Genomic DNA, 6,306 nt, shown 5'->3' with positions numbered 1-6,306 from the left:
GTGGTCACCTGGGCCTCCAAGTCCCCAACTGTACAATGGGCTGTCGGTCTTAGGGCTGCCAAAGCCGCTTTGGCAGGGCCCGCTGGAGACACTGGAGCCTGGCGGTGACCACTGAGAGCCTGTGTCACCCTGCAGCCCACTGAGGCTGGATTCCCTGCCCGTCTTCTGAGACGACCCCGGTGCAAACTCTTTGGCCCTGGGACTTCTCAGGGTGGGGGAAGCCGGGGCTCTCCTCAGCACCTGGAGACAGGTGAGGCCCAGGAGCCCCGTGGGAACTGGAATAGAGGGCGGTAGGGCGGTAGAGCTCCTGTAGTCACAGAGACCCCCAGGGGACTAGATCACTGGAGTGGGGTAATGTCAGGGCTGGGGGTAGGGAGGGTCTAGACCAGAACCTAGAGGGGGCCTTGTCTTGGGGGCCAGAGTCTGGGATGCAGAGTCCAAAAACCAGCCTCAGTGCCTTCCTGCTTCCCCATTGCGTCTGCCCCCAGGTAACCCTCGAGCACCTTCTAGAAAAGGAAAGGGGAGGGTCAGGTTGGTGCTGCGTCCGGTTTGTGGGAGCCTCCAGTTACCCTGTCTCTGCTGAGGGAAGAGCACAGGAGAGAGTCACTCCCCTTCCATGGAAATCTTCATGGGGGCCCCACCCACCCCCAGCTCTGCACCTGCATCCAGATTCCCTGGCCCCTGGAGACGTGGCTACACACCGGAGATTCGATTTGCTGAAGTAAGACTAGGTAGGATTGGCTTTGTAACGGGGAACCTTCCTGTGCCTCAGTTTCCCCTCTCTGATGTGGGAGGGGTGCCCTCCAGCCTGCCCAGCTGTGGCTGGAGGCGGGTCTGTTCTGACCAGAATAGCAGAGAGGGAGGGGGCCTGATCTGGGCCCGCAGCCTGAAGTGGCCTGATCCCACTCCTGGGGAGGGGAGGGTTGAAGCCCTGTTACTACTCGCTGCATAGGGCTCAGCATTTAGTGTCTGCTGTTTACCACATATACTCTCTCCTCACTCAGCCCCAGAGAGGAGGGAGTCAAGTCGCCATTTTCCTGGGTGCCTATGTCCCAAGGTGGGGGTGCTGACCTTAGAGCCCCCCTTTCATTTCTACCTCTGCCTAAGTGCTAACTCCCGCCTCCCTCAACTTGCCAGTTGCAGGATTCCTGTATAATTTCTGGACTGCTTACATAATTGCACCCATCTTCCAGGTGGGAAGAGAGGAGCAGGTCTGAGCAGCTGCGTGCCCCCCTCCCCATGAAGATGCTGAGTCTGGGGGGCGGGGGGAAGAGGCTGCGCTGAACCCTCAACCTGGGCTCCTCAATCTCACCCTCCAACAATCACAGATAATTAAAAATAATCGTGAGATCTAAAAATCAATCAGCCGCCATAAAACGCTAGCATCCCAGGCTCAGGGAAGCGCACGCCAGGTGGGGGCTGGGGGGTCTCTACGGGTGGGAGGATACCAAGGCGGAAGGAAGCTCCCCCAAATGCCGACGTGGGGGAGCTCCGTGGGAACTGGGATTATGCAGGCTTGCTTTTACATGTATTTTCTACAGCTTGATTATCGTGTTCATTTTAATAACAAGCGTGTGTGGCGTTTCTAGCAGGGAAAGCATCCCGCTGGAAAGAGAAAGAGGAGAGGAGGGTCAGGGGCTCCGAGAGGAAGGGCGTCTCTCCCCTCTGCTTCCTCAGGACACCCTAAGGTGGCCACAGACCCCTTCCAAAGCTTCCTAGACTTGGAAGTGGCAGCCCAGTCTGGTGGACCCAACCCTATCCAGGTCTGCGAAGCCCCTCATCCCCCCCTTAGGCTGATGGGGACTTGGACTTCCCCAGGGTCCGGGATCTCACTCCTTGCGGAGGCTGTGCGCCCACTGGGAGACTGAACAGAAATTTGCTGGCCCCAAGAGAGGGAGTGTGGCCCCCTGGAGCCCCCAGCCTGCTTCTCCCCACCAGCCAGCGGCCTTTTAGTAATTAGTAAAATAGAATTGAGCCGACCACGGGGCAGGCCGGCTGCCCAGGCCCGAATCGATCCGGGGTCATTAGGCAAATTGTGGGCGAGGGGAGGGGTGGGCTGGATGGGGACAAGGAGTACCCCTTTCCCGCCCCACAGGGACTTCAGCCACCTCGAGGAAGCTCTCTGCTTTCAGTATCCCCTCCAGGAAAATTGGAATTTGGCTCCCAGAGCCCGAGTCCGCGCCTGGGAGTGGGGGAGAGGACCTCAGCAGGTGCTGGGCTGCCCCAGACCAAAGACCACCCTCTCTGTGCCTGGCCTGGGTCTGGGAGGGGTCAAGAAGGGCAGCCTCTGGCCCCACTAACCTCAGGGCTTGGAGAGTCCTGAGGGGGGGAATTGCGGGGGCGCTACCCACTCCCCAGGCCCAGGGGTGTGCAGCCTTCACCCCTTCAACCTCCGTAAACCGACCCCCTGAGCTGGAACCCCCCTTAATCCTCCACCCTTTCCCATTTTTGGACGCGCCACCCTCCCTGTAGTTACTCTCTCATTGCAGCTAAAAACATCAAAGACAGAGTTAGGTCCCTCCAGTGTCCCTTCCTGGGGCTCCCCCAGAACCGTCTTTCTGATTCGATTTGTCTCCCACCGAAATGAGAGTCAGCGGGCGCTGCACTCCTGTCGCTGCTTTTATTAAAGCGAGGTTGTTACTACGTGATGGCCATGGACGCCCCCGCACCCAGGCCCAGCCCCAGCCCTAGATCCGCCCTGCGCCCACTCCCGGCCCGAAACCTGCGGTCGCCCCAAATCCCGGCCGCCGGCGCCTAGTGTCTGCCGGGATTTCTCCCACCGGGCTCCAGCCGCCTTCGTTCCGGCGGGGTCCGGGGACTTTATTTAGATTTGGGGGGAGACTCTGAGCTTTTTCGGCCTGGCGGGGCTTCCGGCGGGGCAGGGCGCGGGGCGCCCAAGGTTCCACGTTGGCCATGGGGACGTCCTGAGCGCCCCACCGGGGTGCGGTGACTTTGGGGTTTCGCCCCTGGCGGGCCCAGCGTCCCAGATTTCCTGCCCGCAGTTGCGGGGCGCCCGGGCAGATCTGGCCCGAGGGTGGATGCTCCCGCGGGCTCTTCGGCGACAGCTGTGCGCGATCGATCCCCGCGCCCGCTCGGGCTCTGTTGCCCCCGCCGCGGCGAGCGGCTCCATCGAATCCTCATCGCTCTCGGGCCGCGCCGCCCGCCGCGCGCTGGGCAAACACTGCGCCTGTTTGCGCCGGGGCACCGGGGCTGGGCGGCCGCGGCCCGCGGGGGAGCGGAGGGGGTGGTCCCCGGGGCCCCGCGTCCTCGTCCCTTCCCTCCGCAGCTCGGCCTCCGTCCTCCGGGAGTTCTGGGACGCGATTAGAAGAAGGAATTCCGGGCCCTTCACTCCGGGCTCCGGCAGGCAGGCGCGGGGCTTCCGCCGCACCGCCCTGGCTGCGCCTCAGTTTCCCCATCTAGAAAGTAACCCGAGGGGAGGGGAAGGGTCCGGGCTCCGGCGGGAGGTCTGGCCGCTCTCCCCTCGCCGCCTCCGCCTGCTTTGCCTCCTCTGCGCCCGGCCCGACCGGTGCGGACCAGGGAGCCGGGCTGGGGCCGAGGCGCAGCGGGAGGGGTCTGGGGACAGGAACGCGCCCCCTCCCGCAGGCCTGGTCCCGCCTCGCTGGGCTCGGTTAGAACCGTCTCCTCCCAGCGCGTACCCAGGAGAAAACCAGTTCGCGCTGCGGTTTGCAGTTTGGGAAAAAGGCTTGGCGGGGAGGGGCGCGGGCTGCAGGCCCCTGGAGGGTGCGCGGAAGTGGAACGGCCTGATCAGGGCTTGGGGGGCCGGAGAACGCCCTTATCCCGGGCTCGGCTGAGCGCGCGGCGCGTGGGCGCTGCAGGCCACGGACTTCCCCGACGCAACGAAACCCGCGTTGGGCGCCGCGCTCCGGAGGGGCCCAATCGCCGGCCCCGAGGCGGGGTTCGAGGCCCCCCGCGGCTGAGCGGGATCCCGGCGCCGAGTTAAACCACCTGAGCGCCGTCCCTGCCCTCCCAGAAGGCAGGTTCCTTTCACCTTTAAAAATGTAAATAGCTCAGTTTAATTATCTGCGTTCTCCTCTAGGTTGGAGGCGGCCCGAGGATCCTGGACCCGCGCTCGGCGGCGCGCGGTGGGTTCGTTTGCGGAGGCCCCGGGCGAGGGGAGCGGAGCAGAGCCGCAGCGGGGCTGCCCTTGGGGCGTCTCCAGGGCCCCCCTTGGCCCGCGGTCTCTGCCGCCGGCTGGGGTCGGACCCCTGGGAGTATCCGCACCCTGAAAGCCGAGACCGGACGACCGGCAGGTGGGGGAAGCACAGGCCGGGGGCGCCCACTCCGCAGACACAGGGGCAGGGGTGCTGGCCCGGAGTGAGGACCCCGCCCCCGGAGGGTCCGAGGGGGACCCCGGGTGGGTTAGGCTGAGCGCATCTGGCTCTGAGCCTCACCTGGGCCTGGCCTGTTCAGGGCAGGGATTGAGCCTCCATTAAGTCGCGGTTTATCTGGACACGCCCGGGCCCTTTCTGCTGGGTCAGGAAGCGGGGAGGGGAGGGCACCCCCTTCCCGTAAGACAGACCAACGCCCCTGTCCTCGCCTCTCTCTCGGTCTGTTTCCCTCCCGGGCCTCTGGGTGGGGAGGAGGGTTGAACTAGGGGAAGGGGGAAAGGGGAAGGAATTGGCACCTCCTTAGGCCGAATCTGCAGACTGGGAATGGGGGAGGGGAACCCGGCCATTCCCTGGATCTAACAAAGTTCTCAGGAGGCTCCTGCTCCAGCCACCCTAGCGCTGCGGCCTCAGCCCTGCCGCTCCCTCTGGGGCTCCCGTGGTTAGGGAGGGGGAAAGTCATCCCCATCCCCCAGAGGTCAGGACTGGGGAGGAGGCTCTCCTCCCTTCCTGCAGGAGGAGCCCTGAGGCTGGGTTTTGTAGGTGGTGTAGGAGTCCAAGTAGGGTAGGACGGAAAGACTCCTTGTTACCTGAGGAAGAGGCGGTCTTAGCCCAGTTTCGGGGCCCTAACCGGCCTCCATCAGGGAATGTTTGTTGAATGAGTCAATGAGATAAAACTGAATAAACTGGGGGTTGCTGCGGGTGGGGGCTGCGTTCTAAGGTAGGCCTTGAATGCCGAGCTCAGAAGGGGTTGGGCCTTCTCTTCAGCTGGGAGGCCAAGGAGGGAGGGTCCCAGGAGGCTCTTAGAATAGTCCACCTTAGTTTGCACCCAGGGAGGCCTCACAAATGTGGCGGGGCTAGAATGCCCCACCCCCTCCGGGGCAGGCCTGTGTGTGTGCGCGTGTGTGTCTCAGGCGGTGTGGGGTGGCTGGGGGGGGCTTGTTCCTGGGCCAGCAGGTGAGTCACCTTGTGCTAGAAGGAAGCTTGTTGCTCCCTTTGTTTTTCTCCTTCCGGGCTCCCCAGGTGTGGGGGTGGCGTTCGGATTCCCTGGGGGAGGGGTGCGTCCTGCAGGTCCCCTTCTGTCCCCACTGTGTCTGCAGGGAGCTGTGGGGGGGGGGTACTTTGAGGAAGCAACTTTAATTATTCCCGTTTTTCAGGTGAGGAAACTGAGGCACGGGGAGGTCCTGAGATCTGCCTCAGGCCACCAGCTGGCCAGCTGACCTCAGGCCCGAGGGACTGTGAGACCTGGAGCTGAGTCCCAGCCGGTGTCCAGTGTGTGCAGCTGGTGTGGACACACTCAGCATCCAGGCTGGCTGGCGATGGGGCCGGTCCCTGGAGAGGGTTGAACAGATCTCAGTGACAGAGAATGTCCCTGCGTTGGGGTCCCCCTCTGACTGAGTCCTTCAGGCGATCCTAGGAACAAGGGACCCTCTGGATCCGGCAGTCGGGGAGCTGTTCTGGAGCTGGAGGGGGCCTCCATTCTGGCCTGTGAGCCGGCCCAGGGCCTGGAAGGGATTTGAGGAGCTGGCTCCCCACCTCCACCCCTCCCTGCAGCCATCTGGTTAATCATTAGAGACGGCGGGGGGGGGGGAAGGGGCCATCGCCACCCCACCTCTGAGCCCCGAGCCTGGAGAGAGCCAGCAGGAAGCAGGGCCCAGGGCAGGGCAGAGAGGGAGTCCCAGAGGGGCCTGTTGGTTGGGGAGAGCACTTGGGGGTGTCGGAGCAGAGACTTCTCTCTGGCTCAGTTTCCCCCGCTGGGAAAGAAAATGGGGATTTGATGCTCTGGAAAGGTGAGGGCAGGATGGGGTTCTCTGAGGGTCCTCCTCCCCCTCATCCCCCTCCTGCTCCCTCCACCCCACTCCTCCCCTCTCCTCCTCCCCTCTCCTCCTCCTCCCCCTCCCCCACTTCCACTCTCCTCCTCCCCTTCCTCCTCTCTCCTCCTCCCCTCTTCCTTCCCCTC

The sequence above is a fragment of the Callithrix jacchus genome, chromosome 22, assembly GCF_049354715.1.
Source record: "Callithrix jacchus isolate 240 chromosome 22, calJac240_pri, whole genome shotgun sequence".
Taxonomy (NCBI): Eukaryota; Metazoa; Chordata; class Mammalia; order Primates; family Cebidae; genus Callithrix; species Callithrix jacchus.
The sequence above is the reverse complement of the archived record's forward strand: the minus strand, read 5'-3'. Positions refer to the sequence as shown.